Source organism: Leguminivora glycinivorella, chromosome 18 (genome assembly GCF_023078275.1).
Source record: "Leguminivora glycinivorella isolate SPB_JAAS2020 chromosome 18, LegGlyc_1.1, whole genome shotgun sequence".
NCBI lineage: Eukaryota > Metazoa > Arthropoda > Insecta > Lepidoptera > Tortricidae > Leguminivora > Leguminivora glycinivorella.
The window spans coordinates 17,420,394-17,432,172 of record NC_062988.1 but is presented as its reverse complement, the minus strand read 5'-3'; positions in this window follow the sequence as shown (position 1 = coordinate 17,432,172).

Genomic DNA, 11,779 nt, shown 5'->3' with positions numbered 1-11,779 from the left:
AATTGTGTCGTACAAAAAGTCGTCATCATCACACTCGCACGTCTCGATGCCGTAATTAAAACCATCCAAAGCAGGTTAATTAAGAAGAAAATTATCTTCTCAAACACAGGCGGAGGCGTGACGAGGCGGTGGGAGTCATAAGCGACGAGCGGGCGAAAATAATAAATTCGCTACGCAGATTTAGTTCCGCCGTCAACAGCCGCCGCTACAGTCGAGTCGGAAGAAGATGAGTCACAGAATTTATCTATGTGCACGAGTGGTGTTCCGATTATGTCATATATTGTTCTATGATAAATTTTATAGATTCAAATTGCCCATTAGATTATGTCCAGTCAACCAATTCCAATTTATAACCATGTCAAAATGACAAGCAGTAAGAGATTTCTTACAATCTGATTTCTAATGTCACTGTGACCTAGGGTTCTAATTAGTTAACTGTAGGTACCTATTTGTGACAATCAACGCTAATCAGATTTTTTTATAAAAGACCCATTATCATTAATTAACTTATATTGTCTTACATACAAAATCTCAATCTCAATCTTGACTAGTTACTCCTTCATGGAATACAGGCGTGACTGTATGTATGTACAAAATCTCAAAAGGCCCAAATCGTTGTATAAAAAAGGTAAGGGAAAATGGGCCTTGAAATTTTTAGGACCATTTACACGATATGCTAGGAAAGAATGTAGTATCACATATTTTATAAATTGATTTATTGTTTACATATTGTTGTTACGCCCTTACGCATCAGCCTTGCACGGTTTTTTATAGATAAATATGAATACACTAGACTTCCTCTTATCCATCGTGTTAAAAACCCGCGCGAGAGATTTAATGATTGTTAAGAACCCGCTGTCAACTCTAAACTTGGACCCTATTCTAAATTGAACGACCGCTTGGGAGCTAAAATATGGCTCAAATTCCAACAGAGAAATGCCTACTCGCACTGAATTATGGCTAATGAGACGAATATCAAGGATTTATGCCACTTTTTATTTTTATTTTATTCGCCGATCGCGTGGGAATTCCGGACGGTTTTAATTCCGTGCGTTTTTAATTCGCTTTCAGAAAATGTTGGGTAAACTGTGGCTGTTTGGGGCTGACGGAAACAAATGACTTTAATGGACGCCATTTTTTTCTAAGCAGTAAAATCTAAATATCTCTTACCCGAAAATAAGAAAAAATACAACTCAAGAGTTACGTGAAGTGTAAGAAAAAAACGTGTCTCGATGAAATCAAGAATAATTGACCCTCGCTTAAAAGGCGGACACTCTTTCGATGAGTTTCGATTGATACTCCAAAATGGTGACACTGGTTTAAAATATTGTTTCCGGTAAATTTGACACGTCGTTAGACTCATTTCAAGGTGCAACCTGGCATACCTATTATATATCTTTTTTTTATACTACGTCGGTGGCAAACAAGCATACGGCCCGCCTGATGTAAAGCGGTCACCGTAACCTATGGACGCCTGCAACTCAAACAGTGTCACATGCGCGTTGCCACCCTATTAGAAACTTGTACAATGTACATTCCCTTTTGCTGTGTTAAGTACGCAGCAAAAAGGAGTGCACACGTTCTAAGGAGGGTTCGGGTTGCCGACGACTCAAAGGACAATAGACGGAACAAGTTAGTTCCGTAAGTCCTCCCGTCATCAGTACACCGCACCCTCGTTGAGCTCTGGCAGCCTTACTCACCGGCAGGAACACAACACTATGAGTAGGGTCTAGTGCTATTTGGCTGCGGTCTTCTGTAAGATGGAGGTACTACCCCAGTTGGGCTCTGCTCTAGATTCGAGCGAGACGATATCCGCTGTGCTGTGCCCTACCACACAAAGCGGAATATCATTCGCTATGCCCTACCTCCTACACACACCTACATCTGTTGTTAAAATCAAAATAATAAATTAATGAAAAGTGAGAGAGAACACAAAAGAAAGATTAGTATCAAATTGGATTACTGAGCTAGCAAAGACGATGTACCGAGTCCACATAATGAAGGCACTGGAACAATCATCTGCTAAGATGTGGCCAATGATGTTGATGAATATCAGTATCTGATGGCACAGGAAATATAAAAACGCGACACTTTGCTAAACTAAACTGTCATACTACATTATCGTAATCCATACTAATATTATAAATGGGAAAGTGGGTGTGTCTGTTTGTTTGTCCGTCCTTCACGGCAAAACGGAGCGACGAATTGTCGTGATTTTTTAAGTGGAGATAGTTGAAAGGATGGAGAGTGAAATAGGCTACTTTTTTTCTCTTTCTAACGCGAGCGAAGCCGCGGGCAAAAGCTAGTACTACATAATCTGTAATACTACATTCTTTGAAAGTTAATCTACTTTCAACACCAACAAAAAGCAACACTTACAAACTAAACCATCCCAAGCCACACGTTGAAAACTAGAGAAACTAGCCCAATTAGGCCAATAGAAAATCACCGATACCTAGATTACCTAGCGCTTAAACTTCCACTAATACTGGGAACTTCGGGCTTTGCATCGTGCACAGGCGTTTTAGGCGAATCGGCTAAAACTGTTAGGCGTTGGGCCAGGAAACTAGCTTGTCAAAACAGGTTAAGTAAATTATATTATAAATTGAAATAGATATCATACACGAAAGAAAAAACGACAAGGCCCACTGGTGGTAATTTATCTTTTTAACTATTTAAAGGTTTTTGCGGAAAGATTAGTTCGCATTATTTGCAGAAATCGGTCGTACCTACTTGGCGACTAAAGAGATGGCAACTTCCTCATACAAGTAACTTACTGGCTTACTGCATTGCGATACAACCAGGAAAAGCCGCCAGCATCGACGGTACAATACCTTATAGGCTATATTTTAGGTTACAGCTACCTATTAAGTTGTATTCTTACTTGTTTAGGCACTTTAGCAGTTGAACAATGCCGTATTCCACTTAGAAATTTTCAACATTCATTCCGTTTACGACCATAAAGCACAAACTATCTTCCTAGTTATAAGTACCCGCATAGTTTGTCGGAACTATTCCGAACTTGTAACCAGAAAACCTTGGTTTGCTCGGCCCTCGTAAATGGGCCCTATTTCACACGAATTTTACTTGGGTACCCGTCTTAGCAATTTGTCTTAACTTTATACATTATGATTTTAGGTTTTAGGCGTCGCGTTTTTACGACTCACAGTTTCCGTCTGTCTGTTAGATTGAATGTTTAAATTCTAGTATAGCTTTGTTACCACTCACGGCCAGCCACGACCAGGCAGGCAATTATGGTCGCGCGATAAATGATGAAATAGGAGCGTCCCTATCGCACTATTCGTTAGTGCGATAGGGACATTCGCACGTATGGCTGCCGCTTATCATCTATCGCGCGACCATCACTGCCCTACAGGTTAGAAAAATGCACGTGAATAGGTATTAATAGTTTATTAGTAAAACCGCTGACCTCGTGGCCTCACTGTGGTCAGCGTATCTGGGTGCCCATTTAATGAGTCGCCACTATACTTGGCTGCAAGCGAGGTATGTATGAGAATACATTACCTGCCGTGTTTGCATCGCCAATAATGCTATAAAGCGTATTAATTGGTTTAAAGGGAATATGGTTTTTGAATTTCGTAGCTTTGTTAGGAACCCTTATATGTTTAGGTTTATATGGTTGTATGTATATCTATCGGCTCACTATTATCTGGCAGAAACTTTTTACACATATATTTGATTCGTATAACAGTTATAGGCAGAAGTCAAGTTTGGCAGAAACACCTTACGCAGAATATGCTTTGGCACAAATCATTTCGCAGATTTTTGTAATACCGAATCGTCTGTTGTCTTAATGTTGATGAGCATAATAATAGTCTTCTAGTCGAACAATACATTTGCAGATAATATTTGTGCATAATATTTAGGCGGCATAAAGCTGCAATTTGCTATTTGATAGCGATTTGGAAGTGTTGGGGATGCAAGATACCTAACACTCCTCCTCGCTTCTCGTCGTACCTAACGGTGACTCTGGGGCAGTTTTTCTTTTTTGATAGCGAGTAATAATTCTACTAATGTAATATTATGCTATAAGATTATTATGGTACATACAATTATGCTAAATCAAAGTCGACTAAAGTAATGTTCTGTAAAACAATATTCTGCCAAATGTGTCTTATGCGTGGTAGTAATAATGCCAACTAAGTTTTCTGCAAAATTACCATTCAACTGAAAGTGTTTCTGCGAAACATGTTATGCGAAGTGTGTTTCGGACTGCCAGATGAGGGTAACCCATATCTATCTATTATTTCTATTTTATCTATCCGTCCCAAGGCAAAGGCTGCGTTTCCAAAGAAGAGTTTTACCCCTTCTGAATGAATAGAACCTAGTGTGAAAATTGTCCAGCGCAACTGTAGTGGACAGTATTGTTATCATCACTAGGGGTAGCTAATGAAGTGTGTGACCTATATTTCCGTATTCTAGTGTTGAAATGAAATGAAATGAAATGAAATATTTATTTTCCAAGTAGGCATATTACAATGCGCTTATGAACGTCAAATAAAGCTACGCCGGCTCTAACCCTACGCCTCAGCCTCAAGAAGATTTCAGTCCCCCCTCAGTCGGGAGGGGGGTATCCACTATGGGACCGGCAAGAAACTCGGCGGGCCACTTCTTTGAGTATACCTAATAGGTTCACTCCTACTTATAATAAACGCTATCGTCGCGTCTCTTTAATTACACGGGAGTGACTATCTTTTGTTCCTTTCTATCGCCGATAGGTGATCGTTTACGCGCTTTGGTGGCACCAGGCCCCGATGCCGAATAGCATTTCTGCGACGTCAAACGCCGCAGTAATGCAATCTATCTCTATCGCTCTTGCGTATTGGCGCGTCAGAGCTTGACTGCATTTCTGCGGCGTTTAGCGTGGCAGAAATGCCATTCGGCTACTGGGCCAGTGCTGCACTGCCTGAGACACGTAACTAGTTGAACACGTCGAAACTGTGTCGCTTATAATGAAACCTCAAACGAGTTGAATGTGAAATCAAAGCTTCCACATTATGACACAACTCGTTAAAACAGCTGAAAGCAAACCTCATTTCCCCGCCGATAGCTTGTGAAGGATCTAGATGAAGGAGACATTCTTAGTACGGCAAACTGGGAGTGCGTCAGCATCATTAGTTCGTTACGTCCGTGGTTACGCCCCGCCATTGATGTGCGGATATAAGAGCAAGCGGTAGCGGGGAGGGTGGCGGATCATTTAGAGCCATACCACAGTATAATAAATATCGTACAGTATGGCCACTCCCGCTCCCCGCTGAAAGTGCCGCCCCTCCCCCCGCCCCCTCTCGGTTACCTAACAGTTACCGCCTGTCAAAAACGCGAACAGTCGACCTGTCATATATCACTCATACAAGCATGAGACGCGTTCACCAACACGAGCTTACAATGTGTGCTAGGAACGCGCCTCTTTCATATATTTGATCGCCAGTGTCCGAGATGTGGCCATACCAAGCTAAGCAGTATTTTTTGAACGTCAACGTATGAATTGATGACGTACACACGGACGTGTCTGTCAAAATCGCTTGGTCTGACGCTACAAACTTGTAGAAAGAGGAAGTGTACCTACTTGACTATTTTAGCATTATTTGCTTGTTGAGTCTTGGAATAGTTGGAATTTAAATACGTGACGTTAAAGGTAGTCCAGAGCCGCCAGACCTTCCTAATTCTCTCAAGAATGAAACTTTGGGATAATGTAGAGTTAGTATCGACGTTTAATCTCTGCATATTAGCTAGTTCGGTCCGACGGCCATTTTTTTAGAAGGTTTAAAAATTCCTTGTATACTAAGGCTGCCTTTTAAATACGTGTTAGAAAATACTGTTAGGAATTGTGACCAGTTCTGCTGGCCGTAACTTTAACTAGACGCTTGAATGTTTGTCTAACTTACCCTAATTTCTATAGCTGACGAATGTCTGGCGGCTGTGGGCTCTTAGTCTATTGTAGCAGCAAGCATTTGCTACATCACCGCTGTAGCAGTAACGCCTCGAAGATAACGCTGCAACAGTCGCCGTTAAGTAAGTAAGATCACATATCTTCACTCCTACCCCCGCTCCTCTTGTCACTATATCCTCCGGTTGGCCAGCTAATGGAGCCTGCCGGCCTGAGATACGCGCGCCCCAAGTATCGGCGAAGCAGCCATTCATTGTGACTCCACTGTTTCCTACGCAGCTTTAAACATTCACATTCTGAGCGTTAGCATACTGATTGTTCGACTGCATCGAACAAAAAACCAGTATACATTCTTTATTAATTGTTTTACATAATTTATACTGCTGTTAATTTGCCCATGTTTTTATAAAGTTAGCGATATAATAAAATTGTTTAAGGCTTGATTTGATAGCATTGTGATTGCAAAATGTCTTGACTATAAGTACAGCTGCTATCAGATATATACAAGCGCCAGGGGTGCTGAAAAATATCTGAACACCCTGATCCTCTCCCTTATTTGATGGTGACTGTACCTTAGCAAGTGGCTCGTTGCATAAGGGTTCACGAAATCCACATCAGAAAATAAACCTAACAGTTTTAGAAAAATCTCAGTATTAACTAGTCAACAAATTCATTTGTAATTGCTTCTCGAATCGCGGCGAGTGAGACAGATATACTCATCTCACGTGCGTTGGCAAAGGATAGGTGACTTGGAAGGGTGAGGTGATTCGCAAGTACCTACATTTGAAAATATTAATATAAAACTACCTTAAATGTAAAAATAATAAATTTGGAACTCAACATCCCCCGGCCTTGAAGGATCCCTTCAAAAGAAAAGGAAGGAAAGAGCTAAGTGCCAACTGCACATAAATATAACGCGGTATAAGGTCATTGTGCCAAGTTACTTACTTTCTAAGTTCATTATGACGAAATTACAAACGAGAGAATAACCTAACACTACAACAGCAAAAGGTTGAAAATACACAATATTAAATTTGCGCTTATTCACTAAGCAAGTTAGTTTAAAGAAAAACGTAACTTATTATAACTTAAATATAACTACCTATATTTAATTTGTCTACATTAGACGCGGGCTAAAACTAAGTTTCTAAACTAAATAAGACTCCTATTGAGTCGGTAACGGGCATAGCCGTATGACTGGACGTTTATACGTGCCAGTTTTCGTTTTTACTTCCGCTACGCGTATAACTCCATCCTGGCTATTAGGATAGATATTAGTAATAATACCTAAAGGCCATTGCAGAGGCGGAGCGTTATCTACCTTTAATATTACTACGGTACCAATTTTTATTGGATTAGAAGGTGTATTCCATTTTTCGCGTTGTTGCAAATTATGCAAATACTCCGTTCTGAATCGCTTCCAATACGATTGCACGAGCGAGTCCAATAATGAGTACCGCGACAGTAAATTCGTATTTTCATCGGACAGATCAGCCGCTGGTAAAAATTCCAATGGCGACATGGTCAAAAAATGCGAAGGAGTAAGCGCGAGCGGCTCAGAAGGATCAGAGCTTAAAACGTATAAAGGACGACTGTTGAGCACGGCCTCTAACTGAACAAGAACAGTTTCTAACTCCTGAAAAGTTAAAGTTTGCTTGCCAATTACTCTAAACAGTAAAGTCTTGGAACTTTTTATATTAGCTTCCCAAATGCCTCCGAAGTGGCTAGCGGTGGGAGGATTCATTTTCCATGTAATACGATGTTTCGCGAGCTCATTGCTGAAAGTTTGATAATAATCGTCAGATTCTAAAAGGTCGTGGAGCTCCTTGAAATAAGCTTTCGCGGATACAAAATTTGTTCCATTGTCGGAATAAATAAAATTACACGGACCTCGTCGCGATAAAAAGCGCTTAAAAGCGTCTATAAAACAAGCAGCCGTCAAATTTGAAGCTAATTCTATATGAACTGCTTTTGTCACAAGACAAATAAAAAGGCAAATGTAAACCTTGACGCTGCGCACGCCTCGTTTCCTATAAGGGGTGGCGTACAAAGGGCCAGCAAAGTCTATACCCGTATGCATAAAAGCTTTGCATTGCTCTAAGCGGCATTTAGGTAAGCTAGACATTAGCGGAAAAGTAGGTCTGGGATTTAAACTGAAACAACGGTTACATTTTTGAGTGATATGCCTAACAATACGACGACAGGAAATTATCCAAAATTTAGTTTTTAATATACCTACTAAATGTTGCGGTCCTGCATGAAGGTTGTTGCGGTGGTAATGATCAATTAACAATTCTACAACGTGACCCTTTTTGGGTAAAATTATAGGATGTTTCGATTCGTAATCGAGCGAAGAGTTCGATAAGCGACCTCCTACGCGTAAAATTCCATCTGAAAGGAAAGGAAATAATTTTTGTAACTTTAAAGAACATTTAAGTCCATTTGAAATAGCCTTGATGTCGGCTGAGAAATTAGCATTTTGTATCGCTTTTAAAATTTCAAGCTCAGCAGTATTTAAATCATTAGCGGTAATTACCTCATTTGGAGATAACTTTTTTATAAAACGTAAAACATAAACTGTGACTCGAAGCAGCTTGTTCCAGGAGGAACAGCGTGTCGCGAAAGATAGAAACGGATGTTCAGGCTTATTAGCCTCTGTGGTCACGTGGGACAAAGTTTTTTCTTCGGGTAAAGGTGCCCGCTTTGGAACGAAACTTTGTATAGGCCAACGCTCTGTAGCCTGTGATAACCAAACTGGACCTTTAAACCAGAGCTCATGTTGAACCAACAGAGAAGGGGTGAGACCACGTGACACGCAGTCAGCGGGGTTTTGTGCACCTGCAACGTGGTATAAATTGCCAGGCGAAATGTTACTTTGAATTTGTGATATGCGGTTAGCGACGTAGGTGTCGAACCTATGCGGAGAGGCAACCGACCAACATAAGGCGACCTCTGAGTCTGAGAATGCATAAATATTTTTTATTTTATGCCTACTGGACATAGTGTCGTGAACTTCTTTAAGAAGCCGAGAAAGAAGCAGAATTCCGCAAAGCTCTAGACGAGCAAGTGTGATTTTAGGTTAAGCGGAAGCTACCCTAGACTTCGAACACAATAACGTAACTACGGGTGGCTCGTTACCGTTCACGACGTGTGCATATATGACGCAACCGTATGCGGATTCACTGGCGTCAGAAAAACCAACCAGCGAAACTTGAGACCTCATCTCAATTCCTAAATGTCGGGGAAAATTTAGCTGAGATATTAACGGTAGCTCAGCTAAATATTGTTGCCATAGCTTAATAATATGAGGGGGTGGCTCTTCATCCCAATCGATGGAAAGAAGCCAAAGTTGCTTAATAATCAACTTAGCATATAAAATTACAGGCCCGACGAGTCCTAAGACATCGTACAGACGCGCGGTGGCCGAAAGAATGGCGCGTTTAGTGCAAACGGACGGCGGGTTAGAGATATCGAAAACAAAGCAGTCTCGCGTAGGTAGCCATTTCAAACCTAGGATCTTAAACGTATCTCCGTCATCGAAGGAGATAGATTTAGATTGTCGGTGAGACTCAGGTATGTGTTCAAGCAGCTCCCGCGAATTCGAAGACCACTTGAGCAAATCGAATCCGCCTGCTTTGAAGAGGGCGATCAGCTCATCCGCTATCTTAACTGCTTCCTCGGTTGAAAAAGTAGAAGTAGCCAGATCGTCCATATAGACATCTCTTTCGAGCACAGAGGCTGCTTTTGGCCATCTGTGCCGCTCGTCTGCAGCTAACTGACGTAAAGTCCGAATAGCCAGAAAAGCTGACGGTCGAAGTCCAAATGTTACTCGAGTAAAGGTTAACACTTCGAGCGGGTCGGTATCAGAAAACCGATATAAAATACGTTGGTATTTCCGGTGTGAAGAATTCACATAAATGCATAAATACATCTGTTTTACGTCAGCGAAAAATGCGATCTTATAAATGCGTACATTTAACAAAATGTGAAATATATTAGCCTGTAAGTTACGTCCGGAATGCAAAATATCATTTAAAGAAAGACCCGTATCTGTCTTCGCACTTCCGTCCAGAACCGGTCTTACTTTTGTGCTAATTTTATCATTACGTAACACAGGGCGGTGCGGTAGATAAAATCCATCAGTAGATTCGTCATCAGCTGACGCGCGGGTGAGAATACCTTTATCAAGATAATCGCGAATAACTTCGTCGTATCCAGACTTAAGCTCAGGATTTTTTGAAAATTTCTTTTCTAAAAGCAAAAAACGCCTTTTTGCGGTTTTAAAGGAGTCGCCCAATGTATGAGGATCATCCTTAAATGGAAGGTCCACAGTATAACTGCCGTCGTTATTACGGACAGTGGTTGCGGTATAAATATCTTCACATTTTTGGTCATCGGGACTCAAAAATGTGCGAGAAGGTATTTCTTCAGTTGCCCAAAAGCTCTCTACTAACTTGTGAAGAGGATCGCTAGTAAACGCGCAGAGTGTGCGAGAGGCTGTAGGAGGGTTAACTATAGCCGCGTCACCCATTAAAATGTACCCTAGGGTCGTTTCAAACACGGTAGGTATTATAGGATTCGAGCTTTCGATTTTGTTTGATAACAATATTTTACAATATACATTGACCCCCAGGAGTATATCTATAGGACCAGGTTCAGAAAAACCATCGTCAGCTAAAGGTAAATTTAAATTGCGAGCATAATTTACAACTTCCCTATCTATGCGCGAGTCGGGCAATTCAGACGTAATGCGGTCGACAACACGAGGGCGAATCGAATATCGATATGATTCATCCTTTAAAGATGAAAAAGTTAACGCGGTATGCCCCTTGGTCTTGAGGGTTAACTCTCCCAAACCAGTGGCTTCAGTAGGGTATAGCGGTTTATTTATAGCTAGCGAGAGACGCTTGCAACAAGCGACAGATATGTAATCTGACATGGATCCTGGGTCAATCAATGCGCGCAGGACATGTGTGCGGTTTAAGGAATCAATAACCTTAATTTTAGCGGTCGCAAGTAAAGCAGTAACTAAACATTGGTTACTGTTATCTTCGCCAGCAAAAGTACACAAAGAAACTGTGTTTTCCTCATGACGAGAAATCAAGCCATTTTCGACCTTAACGGCAGCAATCGCCGGGTCTATAATATTAGCTTGCGCGGTGCGGTTGACCTCAGCACTGGGTAAGGCTGTGGTCGGGTCATAAGCGGGAGCGGGTGCGGGAATAACAACATTATTTGTTGCAGCGGGAAAACAATTATTAGAAGCGGGTGCGGATACCACTGCACTTACATTGCAGTGAGATTTCTCTTTGGTATTGAAATGCAACATCGTATGATGTCTTAACGAACAATGAGAACAATGTCGCTTGGAAGTACAAGAGGAAGTCTTATGTTTCACACTTAAGCAGTTATTACAATAAGCGTTAGATTTTATAAAATTGAACCTGTCATGCGGAGTCATATTATTAAAAGATTGACATGAATATAAATGTTCATGTTGTTTATTTTTGCATAAAGAACATTTATCGCTGGCGCCTTTGTCATTGGCCGCATCCGTGTTTACGAATGATTTAGTTTTTTGCAAGAGATGCTTTTTAGCCGATATTTCAACTGGCTTACTAATTGCCGCATTTGGCGAACGAGACAACACTTTATTTTGTTCTTTGACGAATTCAATTAAATTTTGATAAGTAGGTATTTTGTCTTTGCGGTATGTAATTTCGAACAATTTAATTGTATCGGCATCTAACTTTTGCAGCGCTAAATGTAACAACATGAAATCGGTTAAATCGACAAGGTTCAACTGCTTAAGGGCTTCTACAGACGAGTTGAATTTATTTAAGAATGAATCCAAGCCGGCGGCATTGGTTG